Below are 27,583 nucleotides of genomic sequence, written 5' to 3' on the forward strand. Positions count from 1 at the left end.
GCCTCTGATACACATCATCCTACCTGCTACTGCTTAGCACTTGGGATGTATGTTCTTGCTGGTCTCATCACAGAACCTGTTTTCTTCACCATAGGATGTTTCCTGGTCAGCCTGCTCTACCAGCAGCTTTCTGTTCTCATACAGCAACATCCTTACTTTTTCCTTCAATTGACTGCATTCTTTCAGGAGGTAGGTGTGCGTGAAGCAGAACCACAAACAAACAAACAAACAAAAAAGGATGATTCCCAGCAAGCTTCCATTTGCCTGCCACTCCTCCAAGTACGATGATCCCTGCAAGGGCCCTGATCCTCAGACAGCTCCAGACTAGTATACCCATCAGTATACTCATCAGTGCAAAATAGAGGCAGGTCAAATCCAGGGACCAGCCACATGCCACAAGAATCAAAGGGCTTCTGAAAATCCTGACACTAAGAGTGTCCCATGTACATCACAGAGGAGGAAATGTACCTCATGGTTGCTTATCTGTCTGTGGTACCAGAAAACCAGCCGTAGGAAGAGTGCAAATCCCCTCTGAGGGAGGAGAGGAGACCCAAAAGGTATAAACTCTTTCGATTTTTGTCATGGATCCCAGATCTTTTCCTCTGCTGTCAGAAGCCTAGAGGTCAGGATTGCTTAAGATTCCCAGCATAGTGGAAATTGTTTCTATAGAGAGGATCCTGAATTAGGAAGAATAAAGACTGATGGTCTTGGAGGTATCTGGGGAAAGGAAGCAGCACACAGTATCACACAGCTCCCTCTATGGCAACTGCAAGAACTGTAATAGGGTTGTTTGTTTGTTTTTTATTACATATAAAGCTAGCCAGAGTGGGTACATGCCTTTAATCCCAGCACTCAGAAGGTCTTTTTTTTTAAATGATGTTAGTATTCCCATTGTTTCCTTTGGTTTTTGTTGTTAACTCCCCCAGTTATTTGCACTGTACCTATAACGTTAAGCCCATGCTCTGTACAATCCTATCATTCATGTTAGTCAGGAGTGGTTACTCCTCAGATGATCAATCTCATTACTCACTTTCAAAGAAGGAAAACACTCACAGAGACATTAGTTACCTTTTATGTTCTCATGTAACCAACTCACCATGACTCTAGAGTGGTATCTCAATATTTTGGATTAACTTAGCTTCTGTTTTTGAGATGACAGGCCTTTGTGGAAGTCTCCATTTAGGTGGCAGAGGGCCTGGTATAGCTGAAAGAATGGCTGCCTCGAAAGGTCAAGGCTGGCCCTTCAGTGCCTCTGAACCCTGAGGCAGAAGTCTGCCAGCAATGCAGCAACACATAGCCAGAGCATGTTTGGTACTGTATTATGGATGAGCCCTGAGACCAGGATGAAAAGAAGCCTCCAGATTTCAATTACAGGTGGCACAGTCAGTTTGATGTAAGGGGAGTAATGGATCTTTGGGATGCAAGTCCTCCATTGTATTCATTTTTGCTATGTACACAGTATGTGTCAATGACAAAGTCACCCTACTATACAACATCTAGCCATTCTAGATGTTAAAGTGTTTGCCAGTGTATACATACTAGAGTTAGTAAAACAATATATTTTGCCCCATTTTGATAATACTTTAACTTTGTTTTAGTATTAAAATAGTTTTTGCTCATTCACATTACATGATGCTTACTGCAACCCCACAATCACAATGTTTCCCCAAAATTCATGAACTCTTATTCTCTGATCAGATGAGGGGCAACTATCTCAGGACATCTCTTCTTCTACCAAAGTCAACTTACCCGGTCCTGTGAAAAGGTGTTGAGGGTGCTGGAAATGAATGCCTTCTGCTTGGCTTTCCTCTTGCTCCATTTCCTGGATGTGAGAAGATCATACAGAGCTGTCCTGGAACATGGTACTGCATTCAGATGGTTCACAAGAAGCCCTGGTTTTGTTAATGTCCAATCAAACCCACTCCCACTAGTGTCCTAAGCCTGGCAAAGGCAATGAGACATGAGGCATCTATTCCAGGAGTTTCCAATTGTTCTCCGAGCAGCAGTACAGCAGCCCACAAAGCTGGCAAAGTTAAGTGAGGTCAAACAGGGAACCTAAGAGCATACTGCTTCTTTCATAAAGTATGTTCTAGAGGTTTACCATATCTAAACACACATAGTTTCATACGCACTGGATACTAAAGTGCTCAACATATATTGTTTTTGTCACTCAGTTTCCCCAAATATTAGAAGTCCCCAGATTTGGAGAAATTTGAAGGAAAAAATATGGCTCTGGGGCTGGCGGTACCTCAAAACTGTGTGAGGACAGAGAACTGTTTGAGAATCAAAGAGACCAAATGCTTACCAAGATCAAAGTCGAAGCCCAATAGGAAGATCTAAATAATAAGCCATTGGGTCATCTTGGTCCCGGGACTCCAAGGAACTTAGGAATTTAGTCTGCTTAGGTGAGAGTCTGTACCACCTGGGAACTGCCAAAGCAACACAGTGTCTGAGAAAGGTCCTGTTTTGGGCCTTCTTCTTCGGCCAGGAGGAGGTCCAAATACAAGATATCTGCGCAACTTCCCTGTAAGAGAGCTTGCCAGCAGAGAGTGCTCTGAGCACTGAAACTCAGAGGAGAGAATCTGTCTCCCAGGTCTGCTGATAGACTGTAACAGAATCACCAGAAGAACAATCTCTAAACAGAGTCAACTATAACTACTAACTCCAGAGATTACCAGATGGCGAAAGGTAAACGGAGGAATCTTACTAACAGGAACCAAGACCACTCACCATCACCAGAACCCAGCACACCCACTTCGCCCAGTCCAGGGAACCCCAACACACCTGAGAACCTAGACCTAGATTTAAAAGCATATCTCATGATGATGGTAGAGGACATCAAGAAGGACTTTAATAAATCACTTAAAGAAATACAGGAGAACACTGCTAAAGAGTTACAAGTCCTTAAAGAAAAACAGGAAAACACAATCAAACAGGTAGAAGTCCTTACAGAAAAAGAGGAAAAAACATACAAACAGGTGATGGAAATGAACAAAACCATACTAGACCTAAAAAGGGAAGTAGACACAATAAAGAAAACTCAAAGCGAGGCAACACTAGAGATAGAAACCCTAGGAAAGAAATCTGGAACCATAGATTTGAGCATCAGCAACAGAATACAAGAGATGGAAGAGAGAATCTCAGGTGCAGAAGATTCCATAGAGAACATTGGCACAACAATCAAAGAAAATGGAAAATGCAAAAAGATCCTAACTCAAAATATCCAGGAAATCCAGGACACAATAAGAAGACCAAACGTACGGATAATAGGAGTGGATGAGAATGAAGATTTTCAACTCAAAGGTCCAGCAAACATCTTCAACAAAATTATTGAAGAAAACTTCCCAAATCTAAAGAATGAGATGCATATGAACATACAAGAAGCCTACAGAACTCCAAATAGACTGGACCAGAAAAGAAATTCCTCCCGACACATAATAATCAGAACATCAAATGCACTAAATAAAGATAGAATACTAAAAGCAGTAAGGGAAAAAGGTCAAGTAACATATAAAGGCAAGCCTATCAGAATTACACCAGATTTTTCACCAGAGACTATGAAAGCCAGAAGAGCCTGGACAGATGTTATACAGACACTAAGAGAACACAAACTGCAGCCCAGGCTACTATACCCAGCCAAACTCTCAATTATCATAGAGGGAGAAACCAAAGTATTCCACGACAAAACCAAATTCACGCATTATCTCTCCACGAATCCAGCCCTTCAAAGGATAATAACAGAAAAAAACCAATACAAGAACGGGAACAACGCCCTAGAAAAAACAAGAAGGTAATCCCTCAACAAACCTAAAAGAAGACAGCCACAAGAACAGAATGCCACCTTTAACAACTAAAATAACAGGAAGCAACAATTACTTTTCCTTAATATCTCTTAACATCAATGGTCTCAACTCGCCAATAAAAAGACATAGACTAAAAAACTGGCTACACAAACAAGACCCAACATTTTGCTGCTTACAGGAAACTCATCTCAGAGAAAAAGATAGACACTACCTCAGAATGAAAGGCTGGAAAACAATTTTCCAAGCAAATGGTATGAAGAAACAAGCAGGAGTAGCCATCCTAATATCTGATAAGATTGACTTCCAACCCAAAGTCATCAAAAAAGACAAGGAGGGACACTTCATTCTCATCAAAGGTAAAATCCTCCAAGAGGAACTCTCAATTCTGAATATCTATGCTCCAAATACAAGAGCAGCCACATTCACTAAAGAAACTTTAGTACAGCTCAAAGCACACATTGCACCTCACACAATAATAGTGGGAGACTTCAACACACCACTTTCACCAATGGACAGATCATGGAAACAGAAACTAAACAGGGACACACTGAAACTAACAGAAGTGATGAAACAAATGGATCTGACAGATATCTACAGAACATTTTTCCCTAAAACAAAAGGATATACCTTCTTCTCAGCACCTCATGGTACCTTCTCCAAAATTGACCACATAATAGGTCACAAATCAGGCCTCAACAGATTCAAAAATATTGAAATTGTCCCATGTATCCTATCAGATCACCATGCACTAAGGCTGATCTTCAATAACAAAATAAATAACAGAAAGCCAACATTCACATGGAAACTGAACAACACTCTTCTCAATGATACCTTGGTCAAGGAAGGAATAAAGAAAGAAATTAAAGACTTTTTAGAGTTTAATGAAAATGAAGCCACAACGTACCCAAACCTTTGGGACACAATGAAAGCATTTCTAAGAGGGAAACTCATAGCTATGAGTGCCTTCAAGAAAAAACGGGAGAGAGCACATACTAGCAGCTTGACAACACATCTAAAAGCTCTAGAAAAAAAGGAAGCAAATTCACCCAAGAGGAGTAGACGGCAGGAAATAATCAAACTCAGGGGTGAAATCAACCAAGTGGAAACAAGAAGAACTATTCAAAGAATTAACCAAACGAGGAGTTGGTTCTTTGAGAAAATCAACAAGATAGATAAACCCTTAGCTAGACTCACTAAAGGGCACAGGGACAAAATCCTAATTAACAAAATCAGAAATGAAAAGGGAGACATAACAACAGATCCTGAAGAAATCCAAAACACCATCAGATCCTTCTACAAAAGGCTATACTCAACAAAACTGGAAAACCTGGACGAAATGGACAAATTTCTGGACAGATACCAGGTACCAAAGTTGAATCAGGATCAAGTTGACCTTCTAAACAGTCCCATATCCCCTAAAGAAATAGAAGCAGTTATTAATAGTCTCCCAGCCAAAAAAAGCCCAGGACCAGACGGGTTTAGTGCAGAGTTCTATCAGACCTTCAAAGAAGATCTAACTCCAGTTCTGCACAAACTTTTTCACAAGATAGAAGTAGAAGGTATTCTACCCAACTCATTTTATGAAGCCACTATTACTCTGATACCTAAACCACAGAAAGATCCAACAAAGATAGAGAACTTCAGACCAATTTCTCTTATGAACATCGATGCAAAAATTCTTAATAAAATTCTCGCTAACCGAATCCAAGAACACATTAAAGCAATCATCCATCCTGACCAAGTAGGTTTTATTCCAGGGATGCAGGGATGGTTTAATATACGAAAATCCATCAATGTAATCCATTATATAAACAAACTCAAAGACAAAAACCACATGATCATCTCGTTAGATGCAGAAAAAGCATTTGACAAGATCCAACACCCATTCATGATAAAAGTTCTGGAAAGATCAGGAATTCAAGGCCAATACCTAAACATGATAAAAGCAATCTACAGCAAACCAGTAGCCAACATCAAAGTAAATGGAGAGAAGCTGGAAGCAATCCCACTAAAATCAGGGACTAGACAAGGCTGCCCACTTTCTCCCTACCTTTTCAACATAGTACTTGAAGTATTAGCCAGAGCAATTCGACAACAAAAGGAGATCAAGGGGATACAAATTGGAAAAGAGGAAGTCAAAATATCACTTTTTGCAGATGATATGATAGTATATATAAGTGACCCTAAAAATTCCACCAGAGAACTCCTAAACCTGATAAACAGCTTCGGTGAAGTAGCTGGATATAAAATTAACTCAAACAAGTCAATGGCCTTTCTCTACACAAAGAATAAACAGGCTGAGAAAGAAATTAGGGAAACAACACCCTTCTCAATAGCCACAAATAATATAAAATATCTCGGCGTGACTCTAACGAAGGAAGTGAAAGATCTGTATGATAAAAACTTCAAGTCCCTGAAGAAAGAAATTAAAGAAGATCTCAGAAGATGGAAAGATCTCCCATGCTCATGGATTGGCAGGACCAACATTGTAAAAATGGCTATCTTGCCAAAAGCAATCTACAGATTCAATGCAATCCCCATTAAAATTCCAACTCAATTCTTCAACGAATTAGAAGGAGCAATTTGCAAATTCATCTGGAATAACAAAAAACCGAGGATAGCAAAAACTCTTCTCAAGGATAAAAGAACCTCGGGTGGAATCACCATGCCTGACCTAAAGCTTTACTACAGAGCAATTGTGATAAAAACTGCATGGTACTGGTATAGAGACAGACAAGTGGACCAATGGAATAGAATTGAAGACCCAGAAATGAACCCACACACCTATGGTCACTTGATCTTCGACAAGGGAGCCAAAACCATCCAGTGGAAGAAAGACAGCATTTTCAACAATTGGTGCTGGCACAACTGGTTGTTATCATGTAGAAGAATGCGAATCGATCCATACTTATCTCCTTGTACTAAGGTCAAATCTAAGTGGATCAAGGAACTTCACATAAAACCAGAGACACTGAAACTTATAGAGGAGAAAGTGGGGAAAAGCCTTGAAGATATGGGCACAGGGGAAAAATTCCTGAACAGAACAGCAATGGCTTGTACTGTAAGATCGAGAATTGACAAATGGGACCTAATGAAACTCCAAAGTTTCTGCAAGGCAAAAGACACTGTCTATAAGACAAAAAGACCACCAACAGACTGGGAAAGGATCTTTACCTATCCTAAATCAGATAGGGGACTAATATCCAACATATATAAAGAACTCAAGAAGGTGGACCTCAGAAAATCAAATAACCCCCTTAAAAAATGGGGCTCAGAACTGAACAAAGAATTCTCACCTGAGGAATACCGAATGGCAGAGAAGCACCTGAAAAAATGTTCAACATCCTTAATCATCAGGGAAATGCAAATCAAAACAACCCTGAGATTCCACCTCACACCAGTGAGAATGGCTAAGATCAAAAATTCAGGTGACAGCAGATGCTGGCGAGGATGTGGAGAAAGAGGAACACTCCTCCATTGTTGGTGGGATTGCAGGCTTGTACAACCACTCTGGAAATCAGTCTGGCGGTTCCTCAGAAAATTGGACATAGTACTACCGGAGGATCCAGCAATACCTCTCCTGGGCATATATCCAGAAGAAGCCCCAACTGGTAAGAAGGACACATGCTCCACTATGTTCATAGCAGCCTTATTTATAATAGCCAGAAACTGGAAAGAACCCAGATGCCCCTCAACAGAGGAATGGATACAGAAAATGTGGTACATCTACACAATGGAGTACTACTCAGCTATTAAAAAGAATGAATTTATGAAATTCCTAGCCAAATGGATGGACCTGGAGAGCATCATCCTGAGTGAGGTAACACAATCACAAAGGAACTCACACAATATGTACTCACTGATAAGTGGATACTAGCCCAAAACCTAGGATACCCACGATATAAGATACAATTTCCTAAACACATGAAACTCAAGAAAAATGAAGACTGAAGTGTGGACACTATGCCCCTCCTTAGAAGTGGGAACAAAACACCCATGGAAGGAGTTACAGAAACAAAGTATGGAGCTGAGATGAAAGGATGGACCATGTAGAGACTGCCATATCCAGGGATCCACCCCATAATCAGCTTCCAAATGCTGACACCATTGCATACACTAGCAAGATTTTACTGAAAGGACCCAGATGTAGCTGTCTCTTGTGAGACTATGCCGGGGCCTAGCAAACACAGAAGTGGATGCTCACAGTCAGCTAATGGATGGATCACAGGGCTCCCAATGGAGGAGCTAGAGAAAGTACCCAAGGAGCTAAAGGGATCTTCAACCCTATAGGTGGAACAACATTATGAACTAACCAGTACCCCTGAGCTCTTGACTCTAGCTGCATATGTATCAAAAGATGGCCTAGTCGGCCATCACTGGAAAGAGAGGCCCATTGGACACGCAGACTTTGTGTGCCCCGGTACAGGGGAACGCCAGGGCCAAAGGGGGGGAGTGGGTGGGTAGGGGAGTGGGGGTGGGTGGGTAAGGGGGACTTTTGGTATAGCATTGGAAATGTAAATGAGCTAAATACCTAATAAAAAATGGAGAAAAAAAAAAAAAAAAGAATATCCAAGATGCAATTTGCAAAACACATGTAACTCAAGAAGAAAGGAAGACCAAAGTGTGGATACTTTGCTCCTTCTTTGAATGGGGAACAAAATACCCATGGAAGGAGTTTCAGAGATAAAGTTCGGAGCTAAGACGGAAGGAAAGACCATCCAGAGACTGCCCCACCTAGGGATTAATCCCATATACAACCACCAAACCCAGACACCATTGCATATGCCAGAAAGATTTTGCTGACAGGACCCTGACATAGCTCTCTCTTGTGAGTCTATGCCAATGCTGGCAAATACACAAGTGGATGCTCACAGTCATCTATTGGATGGAACACAGGGCCCCTTATGAAGGAGCTAGAGAAAGTACCCAAGGAGCTAAAGGGATCTGCAACTCTATAGGAGGAACAACGATATGAACTAACCAGTACCCCTCAGAGCTATGTCTCTATTTGCATATGTAGCAGAGGATGGCCTAGTGGGTCATCAATGGGAGGAGAGGCTTTTGGTCTTGCGAAGATCATATGCCCCAGAACAGGGGAATGCCAGGGCCAGGAAGCGGGAGTGGGTGGGTAGGGGAGCAGGACAGGCAAAGTTACAGGAGGCTTTGTGGATAGCATTTGAAATGTAAATGAAGAAAATATCTAATAAAAGAAAAAATGAAAATTAAAAAAAAAAAAAAAAAAAAAGCCATTGGGTGAAACATGAAATTAGGAAACCATAGGCCACGAAGGTAAGTCTTTGGCCTTCAGGTAGATCTATTTCCAACTTTCTGAGGAACCTCCAGATTGATTTCCATAGATGTCATAGCACTTTGCACTCCCACCAGAAATGAAGTTTTGTTTCTCTTTTCTCACATTCTCACCAGCATGTGCTTTTACCAGTTTTTGATCTTGGCCATTCTTTATTGGAAATTATAAGACCTTATACCAATCTCAGTCGCTTTGGTTTTCATTTCCCTGAAGACTAAGGACTTTCCACATTTCTTTAAGTGCTTCTCAGCCATTCAAGGTACCTTGTTGTGAATTTTTTCTACAGTTCTTTATGATATTTTCAGACTGGGTTCTTTTCTTTTTGGTGTTTAGCTACTTGAGTTCTTTAGATATTTTGGAATGTAAGGTTAGTGAAATTTTTTCCCAATATGTAGGTTACCAATTTGTCCTAATGGCTATGCCCTTTGCCTTACGTAAGTTTTTCAGTTTCATGAGGTCCCATTTATCAGTTTTTGATGTTAGAACCTGAGTCATCAGAGCATACTTAGAAAATCTGCCCATATTCCTGTGAGTTTGAAGCTCTTTCTCAATTTCTCTTCAATTAGATTCAGTGAATCTGGTTTTATGTTAAGTGTTTGATCCACTTGGACTTGAGTTTTATTCCTCGTGACAAATATGGATCTACTTTCATTTTTCTACATACCTACTTACTGCCAGTAGGATCAGCACAATTTCTTGAAGATGCTTTCTTTTTTCCATTGTATATTTTTGGCTTCTTTGTCAAAGACCATGTGTCCATATGCGTGGTTAAATTTCTGGGTCTTCAATTCTTTTTTTTTTTTCTATTTTAAAATATTTTAAGCTTACACTTTAAATTTTATCCTGTTTCCTAGTTTCTGGTTCAAAACCTTTTATCTCATGCCCAATCCATATGCATCTATGAGAGTTCCCCACTCACACAAACACTGCTGTCTCCTTACCCTGGCATTCCCCTACACTGGGGCATTGAGCCTTCAAAGGAACAAGAGCCTCTCATCCCATTATTGTCTGACAAGGCTATTGTCTGCTGCATATGTAGCTAGAGCCTTGGGTTGCTCCATGTGTACTTTTTGATTGGTGGTTTAGTTGCTGTGAGCTCTGGGGTATCTGGTTGGTTGACGTAGTTTTTCTTCCAATTGTTGCAAACCCATTTAGCTCCTTCAGTCCTTTCTCTAACTCCTCAATTGGGGACCCTATGCTCATTCCAAAGGGTTGCTGCAAGCATCTGTCTCTGTATTCATCAGTCTCAGGCAGAGCTTCTGAGGAGACAGCTGTAGCAGGCTCCTGTCATCAAACACTTCTTGCCATCTTTGATATTGTCTGAGTTTGGTGTCTGTATATGGGATGGATCCCCAGGTGGGAATTCTCAGGATGGCCTTTGCTTCAGTCTCAGTTCCACAGCTTGTCTCCACATTTCCTCCTGTGACTCTTTTGTTCACCCTTCTATGACATTTTTTTTTGTTATTCTAAATGAATTTGCAAATTGCTTTTCTAAGTATAAGTACAATTGATTTGGAATTTTGATGGGGATTGCGTTGAATCTGTAGATGCATGATGGCCATTTTTACTATATTAATCCTGCCAATCCATGAGAAGGGGAGATCTTTCTACCTTCTGACATGTTCTTTGATTTCTTTCTTCAGAGACTTGAAGTTCTTGTCATACAGATCTTTCACTTGCCTGGTTAGAGTCTCCTTCAAGGTATTTTCTTTTGTTTGTGACTATTGAGAAGGATGTGGTTTCCCTAATTTCTTTCTCAGGCTGTTTATTTTTTGAGTAAAATAAGGATACTAATTTGTTTGATATAATTCATATCCAGCCACTGTACTGAAGTTGTATATCAGGTTGAGCAGTTCTCTGGTGGTCAGTGCTTCTAACCATTGGTTGTGTGCTGACCCCTGTGGTTGAATTATGGAAAGCTGCTAACCCCTGTTGTTGAAAAGCTGGATGAAGCTGAGGAAGTGGGGGCAACCCTGTTGGAGGACAAGAACACTCAGTAAACCTGGACCCTGGAGATCTCTCAGACACTGCAATACCAACCAGGCTGCATACAACAGCTGTTATGAGGCCCCCAAAATATATACAGCAGAGGACTGCCAGGTCTGGATTCAGGCAGAGAAAATGCACATAAGCCTCAAGAGAATGGAGGCCCTAGAGAGTTCAAAGTTCTGGTGGGGGTGGGCGTGGGGATGGGGACATTCTGTGGACACAGGGGGTTAGGGGTGGTGGTATGGGATATGGAATGGGGGTGGTCCAGGAGAGGAATAAAATCTGGAGTTTAGCCTGCTGTGGTGACACACACTTTTAATCCCAGCACTCAGGAGGCAGAGGCAGATAGATTTCTGAGTTCCAGGCCAGCCTGGTCTATAAAGTGAGTCCTGGACAGCCAGGGATACACAAAGAAACCCTTTCTCTTTTTAAAAATAGAAGAAAGAAAAAAGAAGGAATTCTGTGGTGGAACTTTTGTGGTCAGTTACGTATATGATCCTATCGTCTGCAAATAGTGGTATTTTTAACTTCTTCCTTTCCAATCTGTATCCCTTTGTCTTCCTTCTCTTGTCTAATTGCTCTGGCTAGAACTCTGAGTACAATATTGAATAGGTAGGGACTTAGAAGGCAGCCTTGTCGACTCCCTCATTTTAGTGGGATTGCTTCCAGTTTCTCTCCCTTTAGTTTGATGTTGGCTACAGGTTTGTTGTATATTGATTTTATTGTGTTTAGGTATGGGCCATGAATTCCTGATCTTCCCTAGACTTTTATCATAAATAGATGTTGAATTTTGTCAAATGCGTTCTCAGCATATAATGAAGTGATCATGTAGTGTTTTTCTTTGAGATTTTTTAGGTAGTAGATTATGCAGATGGATTTCTGTATATGGAACCATCCCTGCATCTATGGGATGAAGTCCACTTGATAATGATGAATGATCTTCATGATTTGTTCTTGGATTTGGTTTTTGAGAAGTGAAATACATAATTTTGTACTGGTATCCATAAGTGAAATTCAGAAGTTCTTTCCTCGTTGGGTCTTTGTGTGGCTTTGATATCAGTGTAACTGTGGCTCCATAGAACACATTGGGTATTATTCCTTTTGTTTCTATTTTGTGGAATGGTTTGAAGGGAATAGGTATTAGGTCTTCCTTGAATGTTTGAAAGAATTCTGCACTAAACCCATCTGGTCCTGAGCTTTTGTTGGTTGGGAGATTTTACCCATTGCTTCTATTTCTTTAGGGGTTATAGGACAGTTCAAATGGTTTATCTGATCCTGATTTAATTTTGGTACCTGGTATCTGTTAAGATTATTGTCCATTTCATACAGATTTTCCAGTTTTGTAGACTACAGCTTTGTAGTAGGATTTGATGATTCTTTTTTTATTACCTTGGTTTCTGTCATTATGTCTCCTTTTTCATTTCTGATTTTGTTAATTTGGATACTGTCTCTGTGCCATCAGTTTACTCTGGATAAGGAATTCTCTATCTTGTTGATTTTGTCAAAGAATCAGCTCCTTGTTTTTTGATTCATTGTATAGTTTTTTGTTTGTTTGTTTGTTTGGTTGGTTGGTTGATTTCAGCCCTGAGTTTGATTATTTCCTGCCATCTAATCCTCTTGGGTATATTTGCTTCTGTTTGCTCTAGAATTTTCAGATGTTCTGTCAAGCTGCTAGTGTATACTCTCTCCAGTTTTATTTAGGAGGTACTCAGAGCTATGAGTTTTCCACTTAACATGGTTTTTATTGTGTCCCATAAGTTTGGGTGTGTTGAACTTTGTTTTCACTAAATTCAAAAAAGTCTTTAATTTTTTTCTTCATTTCATCCTTGGCCAAGTTATAATTGAGGAAAGCATTGTTTAGTTTCCATGTGTATGTGGGCTTTCTGTTGTTTTTGTTTTTATTGAAGACCAGTCTTAGTCCGTGGTGATCTGATAGGTTGCATCAAATTATTTCAATTTTTTGTATCTGTTGTGGCCTGTTTTGTGAGTGATTATATGGTCAATTTTGTAGAAGGTGCCATGAGGTACTGAGAAGAAGGTATAGTCTTTTGATTTAGGATGAAATGTTCTATAGATATCTGTTAAATCAATTTAGTTTATAACTTCTGTTAGGTTCATTGTGTCTCTGTTTATATTCTGTATCCACGATCTGACCATTGGTGAGAGTGGGGTACTTGAAGTCTCCCTTCAGTGTAGTGTGAGTTACAATGTGTGCTTTGATCTTTAGTAAAACTTCTTTTCTGGATTTGGTTGCCCTTGCAATTGGATCATAGATGTTCAGAATTGACAATTTATCTCGGTAGATTTTTCCTTTGATGAATATGAAGTGTCCTTCCTTATCTTTTTTGAAAACTTTAGGCTGAAATTGGATTTTATTTCATATTAGAATGCCTACTTCTCATTTCTTGGGAACATTTGTTTGGAAAATTGTTTTTCAGCTTTTAATTCTAAGGTAGTATCTGTCTTTGTCAGTGAGGTGCATATCCTGTATGCAGCAAAATCCTGGGTGCTGTTTACTTTTCGAGTCTTTTAGTCTATGTCATGTTATTTTGGAACTGAGTCCACTGATGATTGAAAACCACTCTGGAAATCAGTTTGGTGGTTCCTCAGAAAACTGGACATAGTACTACCTGAGGACCCAGCAATAACACTCCTGGGCATATACCGAGAATATGCTCCAACATATAATAATGACACATGCTCCACTATTTTCATAGCAGCCTTATTATAATAGCCAGTAGCTGGAAAGAACCCAGATGTCCCTCAACAGAGGAATGGATGCAGAAAATGTGATGTAATTACACAATGGAGTACTATTCAGCTATTAAAAACAATGAATTTATGAAATTCTTAGGCAAATGTATAGAACTAGAAAATATCATCCTGAGTGAGGTAACTCAATCACAAAAGAACACACATGGTATGCACTCACTTATAAGTGGATACTAGCCCTGAAGCTTGGAATACCCAGAATACAATTAACAGACCACATGAAGCTCAAAATAAGGAAGACCAAAATGTGGATACTTTGGTTCTTCTTAGAAGGGGGAACAAAATACCCATAGGTGGAGACAGAGAGACAAAGTGTGGAGCAGAGACTGAATGAAAGGTCATTGAGAGGCTGCCCCATCTGACTAACCATTCCCTATAGTGTCACTACACCAAGGTGCTATTGTGGATGCCAACAAGAGCTTGCTCACTTGTGCCTGGTATATCTATCTCCTGAGAGACTCTGTCAGTGCCTGTCAAATACTGAGAAGGATACTCTCAGCCAACCATTGGACTGATCACAGGGACTGCAGAAGTGGAGATAGAGAAAGGACCCAAGGTACTGAAGGGTTTCTCAGCCCCATAGGAGGAACAATATGAACCAACCAGTACCCCCAGTGATCTTAGGGACTAAAGCACTAGCCCAAGAGTACATATGGAGAGAACCATTTCTCTAGCTGCATATTTAGCAGAGGATGGCTTTGTTGGTCATCAATGGGAGGAGAGGCCCTTAGTGCTGTGAAGGCTCGATGCCCCAGTGCTCAGGAATGCCAGGTCCAGGGAGCTGGAGTAGATGTGTTAGTGAGGAGGGGGACAGCGTAGGGGATTCGGTGTTTTCAGCGGGGAAACCATGAAATGGAATAACATTTGAAATGTAAATAAAGAAAATACTTAATTAAAAAATTTTTAAAAATAATAAACTGAAGTTCTGAATTATCCAGAGATTATGAGACTTGAGAAGATCTTGGCTAGTCTTCCTAACCTGTGTGTCCTTGTGTAATTAAGACAGGTTTCTTTGTGTGCTGGGGAGGGCAGTTGAAGAAAACAATTTTAATTTTCATCTGGGGGTGGCTTATTCCCTAAGGATGAGGATGAATTCTGACCTTGTCTGTCAGGAATGGCACTGAACCATACATTGTTGTCCTGTTTCCAGGCTGCAGAGCCCCACTGGTTTCTGAGCCCTATTGGCTGTTTGCTCTTGTCTACAAACCCTGCTCTCTCTTTTGGAGTAAATTGTCCCCTATTATATGTACTTAATTTTGTGTTTTGTCTTCCTACAGGATGTTGAGTAACTGCTTAAGTAGTTTCAGGACAATTAATCTTAGTGCTTTTATATAAGATTAAGTGGGAGTATCATTTCAAAGTTTGGAGATGACATCCAGAAAACAAAGAAAAGTTGCCAATTTGATAATCCCGAAATAAAATAACATGGGAAAAGCTTAAAGACCAATGACTGGACAAGTTAGTCATTTGGAAGAGGGGTTCATCAGCCTCTGGTTCTATCTGTACCTTCAAAGTCTACTCAAGGCTGGACTAACCTGAAGGAGTAAACACGAATCTCAGGGAGCATACAGTGGCCATGGAATACTTTCTCCAGAGATAGATTGGGACAGTCTACAAGGATGACAAACAGAACTCACCTGTGGAATGAGAACACTCTGGCCGTACAGTCTTCTTCTGACAAAGGCTCCAGAATTCAAGATTATGAACCGTAAAACTAGAGCAAATCTGTGTGTAGGACACAGTGGGAAAGATGCAGTGGGAAGAGAGGGGGCTTGCTGAGCAGCCCAGAGTGTGCCAAGAGCACAGGGGAGGGGAGGCACCAGGTGTGTCAATGTCATGGCTCAATACTGATACCTATATCATTGTTCTCTGCTGCCCTCCCTGACTCAGGGGGCCTGGTCGTGTGGGGTATGGGGCGACCTGGGGGAGTTCAGAAGCTGGTCTGAAAGCACCGGGAGTTCACCCATGTGGGGCTGCAGAAAGGGGTTGGGGCTCGTAGGACCCTGTAACCATATGCTGCCAGTATGCAAATAGGGGTGGTCAGATATCTGCTCTGAGATTGCTTCCTTTCTTTCTACTTTCAGTTTTTCTATAGGGAGACATTTGAAAGGGACTCACTCTCACAAATGGTCTTTGGGGTATGGCAAGGTTAGTGGGAGATGAAATTCTGCCTCTGACTTGGAGGACCTACCTGGTGGATACTCAGAGAGGACAGACCATCTGGTAGGGGAGGGCTGGGGCTACTAGAGGTGGGAGAGTGAGGGGCCCTGGAAGGGGATAAGTGTCGTGCCCCCCTCCCCCGCACACACACTAAGATCCCAAGGGTGTGGGAAAGGCAGGTCCATGACACTTTTGCTCTTCCTGTGAAAAAGTAACTTTGGGATTTCGCTAGCTAACCAGGACTGTTCCTTAAGATTTTAACCCATGGAAAAGTACCTGCCCTTAATACTGTGGGGTTGGGGGGCAGTAAATGTAGGTCTCCTGGGTGTGAGAAAGGGCGTAGCCCTTGAGTAGGGACTTCCAAACCCCTGCCTGGTATCCTGGGTGGCTGAACGTTGGTAACCAAGAGAGTAGCTCTGTTCTCCAAAGGCTGGAGGCTAGGTCCCATGCACGGTCGGGCGCCCCCACCCCGTTCTGTTGTTTAGGGATGATCAAGTGAGTCTTTCAGTCCCATGGCAGCCTTAGTCTGGTCTGTTCCACCACAGCCCCATGTCCGGAAAGGTCAGCATGCCTTTACCTGCCCCTAACCCCTCCTCCCCAGCTCTTTCTTCTGCCTGGAATTGAAGACCACAAGGTGCTACCCCCACCAGGTGCGAGCATAGCACCACCTGGCCAAGGCAGGGCCACTCCTGGCTCCTTTAAGAGCTTTCCTAAAAAGCTGCTGAAAGGCTCCTCCAGGTAGCTGGAGCAATTGCCTTGTCACCCCCCCCCCCCGCCCCTGTCCAGCCTAGGCTCCTGGAGTGGGCAGCCGTCCCAACCCAGCTGGCATACACCCCCGGACCGGAGCAGCTGTGCCTAGCCCCCTCCCCTCCTCCACTTTGTTGCTGTTGTTGTTGCTTTCCCATGCTGGCTGAATGTGACTTGACCCCATTTCAAAAATCTTTGACATAGTGCTTCAACCTTTCTACATTCTTCCTTGACTGCAAAGGCTGCAGCCATCTCCTTCTGCTTTCTGTCTCTGCTCTCTGTCTTCACACCTAATGAAATCCTTCATGAGCCTCTCCCCAAGCCTTGCCAAACTCCGCAAGGTTGGCCACCACCGCAGCGAGGGGAGGCCGCCCTTGGGACGGCGACCCTCACTTGTGAGCAAACTCAGATGCGCTTGCGCAGATAACGCCACATGCACAGGATGAGCGCGCCCCTGAGCCCTGGGCTGCTCCTGCCCGAGGTGTGCATTTGAACTGCAAAGCTTTAAATAAGAAAAGTTAACTGGGGCGTGAAGCAAAAGTGCACGCTTGCAGGGCTCAATCCTGGTGGGCTGTGTGCACTACTCCATGCATAACAAACCTGAGGGGTCACCAGCAGGAATCCTGGGCGAACCTTTTACTCATTAGTTGGGAAGATGGGGCCCATACCCACACCCCTCCGGAGGCTACAGAGGGGACTTGCACAGGGGAAATAAACGTGCGGGCACGGAAATATATTCTCCAGCAGGGAATCCCACCCAGACTGTGCATGTTCAATTTTAAATGTGACTGTCCAAGTAGAGCCATTTTGGGGAAGCTCGATGAAAAGTGAACATATGGGTATTTTACGCAGGAAATCTGTTCAAACTGGCATAGGACCCTGGTGTCAGGGTGTCCCCGTTGTAGGAGGTTCCCCTGGAGACCTCTAGCTACCCCCAGCTGGTCCCCATAACCTACCCAGTCTCAAAGTTAACCCAAGCGGGTTCCAAGGGGCCACACAGCCCCCTCCACCCATTTACTCTCAGCCACCTGATCCTCGCCGGGGACCCCTGCCCCTCAGGTAACCCACCTGAGTCCGTGGCCCCTTACCGGTGGTCCAGGGGCCCCGGTCTCCTGTGAAGCTAAAGTATCTATCTGTCCCCTCACATGTTCGCCCCTCTGAGCAGGTAAGTGACTACTGTAGCCCTGGTGAGCAGCTCTCTGCAAGCAGGGGTGGGCACAGCTGCAGAGGGCAGAGGGACAGCGGAGTGTGCCGCCCGTGGAGCAGCCTGGGAGGCTCTGGGGCCTCGGGGCTCTGGCCCTGTTGCGGGCCTGTGTGGAAGATGGCAGGGCTTGGACCTGGGAGCATCTAGGCCCCAGAACCACCCAGAGGGGAGTGTGCAAATTAAAGCCTTCCAGAGCAAGTGAGCAAGGCCCAGTGTGGCCCTGGCTGTGCTTCCCATTTATCAGCTCCGAACTGGGGACCCGGAGGGCAGGGGAAAGTTAAATGAAAATGTCCGGTTCTCACTGCAACCACTCCTGCGGGGTAATCTCCCTACTGAAAATAAGTGGCGTGAAAGGGATCCAGTGGGATGAGGCTTCTGGGGTCTGTAGGGTTTTGACCAACACCTAAGGTCCCCCAGAGTTGGGGTGTTGACAGGGTGAGGCGGAGGGGGGTGGTGGTGGTGGTATCAGTCTGATGAGGACAGATGAAAACAAAATAAAGCAAAGTACTTACGGGGGATTCCGTGGGGGTGGTAGATAACATTTTCCTACATGCAAAAACCGGACCTTATTCAGGAGTGGGGTGTGGGGGCGGGGGGAGAGGATGGCAGGATGCCATGCAGAAAAGAAAACACCAATCTGTCCAAGCACTTTTCACTTTCAGCTTGAGCTATATTTCTTTTGTTTTCTCTCACTTTCTTTCTGCCTCACAAAGCCCTATCTTTGTCTTTTTGGACAAAGGCTATGGTTTGGGAATGGCCAAGCACACTTGTGGTTAAGGATCTATTTGAAGGGGCCGGCCGGGGTCACAATTATTAAGTGGTTAGAAACTGTTGAGGGCTCACCAAGGTATTTCTGGAGAGCTATAATGATTCAATTTCAGTATTAAAAATTACTGCAAAATAACAGACACGTGCACACACAAAGACGAGTGCTTAATTTAAGTGCTTTATTGGGGACTTTGAGATTTGAACCTTTGTAAGAATGTCTCTTTTACCTGAGAAAAAAATGGATGTAGCTACTTTAGGTGAGAATGAGAATTTTGGTGAAGGGGAGGAAAGGTCTTCAAGACTTTCTACAAGGAGTAAAAGAAAATAGCTGTCTTTGAAAATAATTCGATGTTTTCCCAAATCTATATCTGTAGATCTCAAAACGTTTAAACATCTTAAAGCAAGAGAGAGAGAAAAGTAGAGGATCTTGGATCCGGGACTCCACTGAGTCTAGTCTGCCCAGGTGAGAGTGTGGACTACAGAAGCTAACAGGTTCTGGGACAGGCGGGAGCCACAGAGCTTCTGAGGCAGCCCCCTATTTGGGCTCCAGACATCCGGGCATCTGCCCTGCCAGAGAATAGGTGTCCGCCCGGCCCGGGAGGGGTTTGCCTGAGCATCAGCTGGAGCCATCTTGGTTCTGGATCCCTCTGAGACTAGTCTGTGCAGGTGAGAATGAGGAATACAGAAGCTAACAGCTTCGGTGACAGGCCGAAGAAACACAGCTTCTGCATCAGGTCCTGTTCTGGGCCGTCATCTTCGGCCAGGAGGGAAGTCCTAAAGCCAGATATCTCTGCACCTTCCCTGTGAGGGGAGAGCTTGCCTGCAGAGAGTGCTCTGACCACTGAAACTCAGAGAAGAGAGTTAGTCTCCCAGGTCTGCTGATAGAGGCTAACAGAATCCCGAGAGGAACAATCTCTAACCAGAGACAACTATAACAACTAACTCCAGAGATTACCACATGGCAAAAGGCAAACATAAGAATCTTACTAACAGAAACCAAGACCACTCACCATCATCAGTACGCAGCACTCCCACCCTGCCCAGTCCTGGGCACCCCAACACACCCGAAAAGATAGACCCAGATTTAAAAGCATATCTCATGATGATGGTAGAGGACATCAAGAAGGACTTTAATAACTCACTTAAAGAAATACAGGAGAACAATGCTAAACAGGTAGAAGACCTTAGAGAGGAAGCACAAAAATCCCTTTAAGAATTGCAGGAAAACATGACCAAACAGGTGATGGAATTGAATAAAACCACCAAAGACCTAAAAAGGGAAGTAGACACAATAAAGAAAACTCAAAGTGAGGCAACGCTGGAGAGAGAAACCCTAGGAAAGAAATCTGGAACCATAGATGCTAGCATCAGCAACAGAATACAAGAGATGGAAGAGAGAATCTCAGGTGCAGAAGATTCCATAGAGAACATCGGCACAACAATCAAAGAAAATACAAAATGCAAAAAGATCCTAACTCAAAACATCCAGGAAATCCAGGACACAATGAGAAGACCAAACCTACGGATAATAGGAGTGGATGAGAATGAAGATTTTCAACTCAAAGGGCCAGCAAATATCTTCAACAAAATTATTGAAGAAAACTTCCCAAATCTAAAGAAAGAGATGCCCATGAACATACAAGAAGCCTACAGAACTCCAAACAGACTGGACCAAAAAAGAAATTCCTCCAGACACATAATAATCAGAACAACAAATGCACTAAATAAAGATAGAATATGAAAAGCAGTAAGGGAAAAAGGTCAAGTAACATATAAAGGCAGGCCTATCAGAATTACACAGGCTTTTCACCAGAGACTATGAAAGCCAGAAGATCCTGAACAGATGTTATACAGACACTAAGAGAGCACAAATGCCAGTCCAGGCTACTATACCCAGCCAAACTCTTAATTACCATAGAAGGAGAAACCAAAGTATTCCACGACAGACCGAAATTTACACATTATCTTTCCAAGAATCCAGCCCTTCAAAGGATAATAACAGAAAAAAACCAATACAAGGACAGAAACCATGCCCTAGAAAAAGCAAGAAAGTAATCCTTCAACAAACATAAAGAAGACAGCCACAAGAACAGAATGCCAACTGTAACAACAAAAATAATAGGAAGCAACAATTGTTTCTCCTTAATAGCTCTTAATATTAATGGACTCAATTCCCCCAATAAAAAGACATAGACTAACATACTAGCTACACAAGCAGGACCCAACATTTTGCTGCTTACAGGAAACCCATCTCTGGGAAAAAGACAGACACTACCTCAGAGTGAAGGGCTGAAAAACAATTTTCCAAGCAAATGGTCTGAAGAAACAAGCTGGATTAGCCATCGACTTCCAACCCAAAGTTATCAAAAAAGACAAGGAGGGACACTTCATACTCATCAAAGGTAAAATCCTCCAAGAGGAACTCTCAATTCTAAATATCTATGCTCCTAATGCAATGCAAGGGCAGCCACATTCATTAAAGAAACTTTAGTAAAGCTCAAAGCACACATTGCACCTCACACAATAATAGTGGGAGACTTCAACACCCCACTTTCATCAATGGACAGATCATGGAAACAGAAACTAACAGGGAAAAAGTGAAACAAATGGACTTAACAGACATCTAAAGAACATTTTATCCTAAAACAAAGGATATCCCTTCTTCTCAGCACCTCATGGTAACTTCTCCAAAATTGACCATATAGTTGGTCACAAAAAAGGCCTAAACAGATACAAAAATATTGAATTTGTCCCATGCATCTTATCAGACCACCGTGGACTAAGGCTGATCTTCAATAACAACATAAATAATGGAAAGTCAACATTCACGTGGAAACTGAACAACACTCTTCTCAATGATACCTTGGTCATGGAAGGAATAAAGAAAGTGATTAAAGACCTTTTAGAGTTTAATGAAAACGAAGCCACAACATACCCAAACCTATGGGACACAATGAAAGCATTTCTAAGAGGGAAACTCATAGCTCTGAGTGCCTCCAAAAAGAAACTAGAGAGAACACACACTAGCAGCTTGACAGCACACCTAAAAGCTCTAGAAAAAAAGGAAGCAAATTCACCCAAGAGGAGTAGACAGCAAGAAATAACCAAACTCAGGGGCGAAATCAACCAAGTGGATACAAGAAGAAATATTCAAAGAATCAATCAAACGAGGAGCTGGTTCTTTGAGAAAATCAACAAGATAGATAAACCCTTAGCCAGACTCACTAGAGAGCACAGGGACAGCAGCCTAATTAAAAAATCAGAAATGAAAAGGGAGACATAACAACAGATCCTGAAGAAATCCAAAACACCATCAGATCCTTCTACAAAAGGCTATACTCAACAAAAATGGAAAACCTGGACGAAATCGACAAATTGCTAGACAAATACCAGGTACCAAAGTTAAATCAGGATCAAGTTAGCAATCTAAACAGTCCCATATCCTCTAAATAAATAGAAGCAGTCATGAATAGTCTCCCAACCAAAAAAAGCCCAGGACCCAATGGGTTTATTGCAGAGTTCTATCGGATCTTCAAAGAAGATCTAATTCCAGTTCTTCACAAACTATTCCACAAAATACAATTAGAAGGTGCTCTACCCAACTCATTTTATGAAACCACAATTACTCTGATACCTAAACCATAGAAAGATCCAACAAAGATAGAGAACTTCAGACCAATTTCTCTTATGACTATCGATGCAAAAATACTCAATAAAATTCTCGCTAAACAATTCCAAGAACACATTAAAACAATCATCCATCCTGACCAAGTAGGTTTTATTCCAGGGATGCAGGGATGGTATAATATACAGAAATCCATCAACGTAATCCATTATATAAACAAACTCATAGACAAAAACCACATGATCATCTCCTTAGACGCAGAGAAAGAATTTGACAAAATCCAACACCCACTCAGGATAAAAGTCTTGGAAAGATCAGGAATTCAAGGCACATACCTAAACATGATAAAAGCAATCTACAGCAAACCACTAGCCAACATCAAAGTAAATGGTGAGAAGCTGAAAGCAATCCCACTAAAATCAGGGACTAGACAAGGCTGCCCACTTTCTCCCTACCTATTCAGCATAGTACTTGAAGTCCTAGCCAGAGTAATTTGAAAACAAAAGGAGATCAAGGGGATACAAATTAGAAAGGAAGAAGTCAAAATATCACTTTTTGCAGATGATATGATAGTATATATAAGCGACCCTAAAAATTCCACCAGAGAACTCCTAAACCTGATAAACAGCTTCAGTGCAGTAGCTGGATATAAAATTAACTCAAACAAGTCAATGGCCTTTCTCTACACAAAGAATAAACAGGCTGAGAAAGAAATTAGGGAAACAACACCCTTCTCAATAGTCACAAATAATATAAAATACCTTGGCGTGACTCTAAGGAAGTGAAAGATCTGTATGATAAGAATTTCAAGTCTCTGAAGAAAGAAATTAAAGAAGATCTCAGAAGATGGAAAGATCTCCCATGCTCATGGATTTGCAGGATCAACATTGTAAAAATGGCTATCTTGCCAAAAGCAATCTACAGATTCAATGCAATCTCCATCAAAATTCCAACTCAATTCTTCAACGAATTAGAAAGAGCAATCTGCAAATTCATCTGGAATAACAAAAAACCTAGGATAGCAAAAACTCTTCTCAAGGACAAAAGAACCTGTGGTGGAATTACCATGCCTGACCTAAAGCTGTCCTAAGCAAATGGATGGACCTGGAGGGCATCATTCTAAGTGAGGTAACCCAATCACAAAAGAACTCCCACAATATGTACTCACTGATAAGTGGATATTAGCCCAGAACTTAGAATACCCAAGATATAAGATACAATTTGTAAAAGACATAAAACTAAAGAAGAACCAAGACCAAAGTGTGGACACTTTGCCCCTTCTTAGAATTGTGAACAAAACACCCATGGAAGGAGTTACAGAGACAAAGTTTGGAGCTGAGACAAAAGGATAGACCATCTAGAGACTGCCATATCCAGGGATCCATCGCATAATCAGCCTCCAAACGCTGACACCATTGCATCCACTAGCAAGATTTTGCTGAAAGGACCCAGATATAGCTGTCTCTTGTGAGACTATGCCAGGGCCTAGCAAACACAGAAGTAGATGCTCACAGTCAGCTATTGGATGGATCACAGGGCCCCCAATGGAAGAGCTAGAGAAAGCACCCAAGGATCTAAAGGGAACTGAAACCCTATAGGTGGAACAACATTATGAACTAACCAATACCCTGGAGCTCTTGTCTCTAGCTGCATATGTATCAAAAGATGGCCTAGTCGGCCATCACTGGAAAGAGAGGCCATTGGTCATGCAAACTTTAAACGCCCCAGTACAGGGGAACGCCAGGGGCAAAAATTGGGAGTGGGTGGGTAGGGGAGTTGTGGGGAGGGTATGGGGGACTTTTGGGATAGCATTGGAAATGTAAATGAGGAAAATACCTAATTTAAAAAAATAGACACAAAGGGCAACATTTAAAATTAAAATTTGGTTTTCTGAAAAAAAAAAAGTACAAGAGTGGCAATTTCTGTACTTTGTAGAAAAATCAACAAAATTCTGCTTAAATTGGAAATATTGCTTTTAAGATTTTTTTTTAAATATTAGACCATGTTACTAATTTCAACATAGGCTTTTTTTCCTTTTTAAAATTAATTCTGTTGCAATATGAGCAAGGTTAAAAGAATAAAAGTTGCTATAGAAAACTGCAAACAGGTTTTTACTACAGATGCATTGTAGTAATTTTTTAAAGTAATAAAACAGCAATGATGTGCCTGTAAACTTAACTTATAAAACACATTTTGTGTTTGAGAGTATCTTCGAAAAGAAAACCCAGTTTCTGAGCAAATTTTATTTATGGTTTCATATATATCACATACACAAAGCTAATTATTAGATTTTATACTTATAAAAGCATCACTACCAATCACTAGGCTCTTAGTCAAAGATACACGGGAGAGCCTCCCCCATTTTATGACTGTTCACACTTACCAATGCTCTTTAAAACAATTTATTTGCTGGCAATTAATATGCTTATCTTATCTAAAAATAATAGTCAATAAATAGCTGCAGGAACAAGCACTTGGTGTCATGCATTCATTTAAGTAAATAATTCATTAAAAATAGTAAGTGGCAAATAGTTTATAACACAAGAGTGTTTACTCTATACTGTGTAGTATTTTTAATTATAGTGTTAGAAAACAACTGTTACCAAGCAGATGAGATATATCATGGTTTAGATTAAAAATCACTTGGACAATGTCAAAAACAACCCCCCAAAACAATGAAGCTGACTGTACCAGATTTTACCTCTCTTGGTGTCCTTTCTTATCTTCTGCTACAACTTATGTTTTATGTTAATTTAGCATTGTGTACTTTCCCTGGTTATGGTTCACATTAAGTACTAGATCATTAAAAATTCAGACGCAAAGAAGAGTTACAATGGCTTGCATTAAAATATTAAACTAGGCGTTGGGGATTTAGCTCAGTGGTAGAGTGCTTGCCTAGCAAGTGCAAGGCCCTGGGTTCCTTCCTCAGCTCTGGAAAAAAAATAAACAAAACAAAACAATAATAATAAATTATAAGGTTGTTTTTGTTTATGAATAATTTCCTCTGTGGGCAGCAGACTATCATCACAAAATTTGTGCAAAGTTTACAAACTGAACCAAAGTCTGAATCCTTTGTTGAATGTTCTTCAACTGAAAACACAGCATTCAAGACTCATGGCTGGACCGAGTGATTTTATACTTGTACTGTCAGTCATATTCCACACTTGCAAATAAAAATCATCTTTGTGAATTTCTTAGAATATGAATTTATCTCTAAACTGAGAGTTTAGTGTTACATAAAGGATATGTGTTATGTGGGAGAAATTTTATGTCAAATTGTGTAACTTTTTGTTTTCCCTTGAATAAAAATTAAAACTCATGAAGTTCTAATGTTAAAAAACAAAAAAAAACAGTGAATGAATTCTTTGCATACTTCTATGACTGTGAAAGACTGGGGAAATTCCTAGGAACTGGAATGTGAAGTGAGACTAAGTACAAGGTCTATTGGCACAGAAATCAAATGTTGAAACAGCTTAGAAGACAGATCAGGACAAAATATATTGAGAACAGACTGATGCTGGGGAGTCAATGAACAATCCAGAGAACATTGCATCAGTAAGAAAGGAGCAGGGAGGAGAGGTACTTGGGGAGGTCTTGAAGTTAGTCTTTGCTAAAATTGAGTAAAAAATCATTTTTTCATATTCGGTACATTCATACAGGAAAGGAGGAGATGACTCAGTCACTAAAGATCCTGAGAGGACACACTGAGCTGGCATTCATGAACTCTCCATTGTTCAGTAAGAACAACTGCACTTGATTAAGATGCTTACATGACCTTTACACCCAGCACTTCTCTCCCTGCTACTATCTGTCATGGTGGAGGTTTTTCTTAGGGCTGTCTCTTCTGAGCTGTCAGGACACTGGCAGGCTTTTCCTATCACCTGTTATGGTCTCAACAAAGTCTCCGCTCACCAGCCAGAAAATCTCTTCTTGTAATTTCAGCCTCATTGTGAGGTAGCAAGAGAGTGGAAACAATCTACAACATTACAGATGTTGCCTTTGGAAGGCAATGTGGGTTAGATAATGTCATCAGAGTAAATTCTTGCTTTTTGCAAAAGCCTTCTAAACAAATGGTTCCCTAGGATAGTTTCCCAACCAGAGCGCGGGATAGCATGTGGATTATGTATTTGCAATATGGTGTGTGGGTGACAGGCAGCTGATTTTAGATAGTCTTAAGTAGCCAGGGCTGGTCTTGTACACAACCCACTAACGTGGTCATGGTTGACTTTGGATCCTAATAGTCAGCCTAAATATTTGAATATCAATAATTAAGAACCACTTCTTCATTTCTAAAATTATTAAGTGTTTCAAGTCTAAAATAGTTTACCTTTGCCTTCTCTTAAGTTAGTATGTAAATAATGATATCATTGTGTAACAATGATTTAATTTTTCCCACCAAGAAAAACAATGTTGCTTTCTTTTTTTTTTTTGACCTAAATGGTTAAATGGAACCAATGATGGAAATCTTCTGACAAAGTTCCCTCTCTAAAGAAAATGCTCCTGATTCCTGACTAAGGAACAGAGTGTGGTGTGTGTTTCTGGTTGAGGCCTCTTTTCAAGTTAAGGAACTAAACTAGATTTCCTTTTTAGAAACCCATAAAAAAGACTGAAGCTTTTGTGTGCAAAGCAGAGATCTGCTGTACCTTTCCCAACTCAGTCCATGACTCAGTTTATGTTCAAATAATGTATGATCTTATTAGTAATGCAAGGTAGGTGAATACCTCCTGTGTTCTCCTCTTGGGAATGATCTAGACCAGAGTGAGATTATATCTCTCTTTCTGTCTCTCTCTGTGTCCCTTAATTATGTTTCTGTTTGCCTCTGTCTCTCTGTTTCTCTCTTTCTCTGTCTATCTCTGTCTCTCTGTCTCTGTCTCACTCTGTCTCATTCTCTCTCTCATTCTCTGTCTCACTCTGTGTCTGTCTCTGTTTCTGTCTCTGTCACTGTCTCTCTCTCATGGTGTTTTTGAGACAGTGTTTCTGTGTTTATTCCTAGCTGGTCTCTACCTCACTCCATACATAAGGCTGTCCTTGGGAGATTCAGGTAAAATCATGCACCACAAATGCCTACTGCCTGATTCTAAGAAATCATCATATATATCTTAAAGTATAGTGGAAGTTCATTGTAACAGTGACTGGAGCAGTTGTTCATTTAATCTAGATAGGGAGATTAGAATTTAAGTTATTTGGGCTCTCCAGAGTTAAAAGAG

General features: G+C 41.4%; 1 long non-coding RNA gene across 1 annotated transcript in view; it reads right to left on the minus strand.

Annotated features, from left to right (window-relative positions):
- The window catches only part of Gm32857, an 89,297-nt gene that overhangs the window by 4,738 nt on the left and 56,976 nt on the right, over nt 1-27,583 (minus strand). The window contains exon 3 of the long non-coding RNA XR_874571.1: nt 1,750-1,852. This is a non-coding gene — a long non-coding RNA (predicted gene, 32857). The remainder of the gene's footprint in view (nt 1-1,749; nt 1,853-27,583) is intronic.

The sequence above is a fragment of the Mus musculus genome, chromosome 14 (assembly GCF_000001635.26).
Source record: "Mus musculus strain C57BL/6J chromosome 14, GRCm38.p6 C57BL/6J".
Classification (NCBI taxonomy): domain Eukaryota; kingdom Metazoa; phylum Chordata; class Mammalia; order Rodentia; family Muridae; genus Mus; species Mus musculus.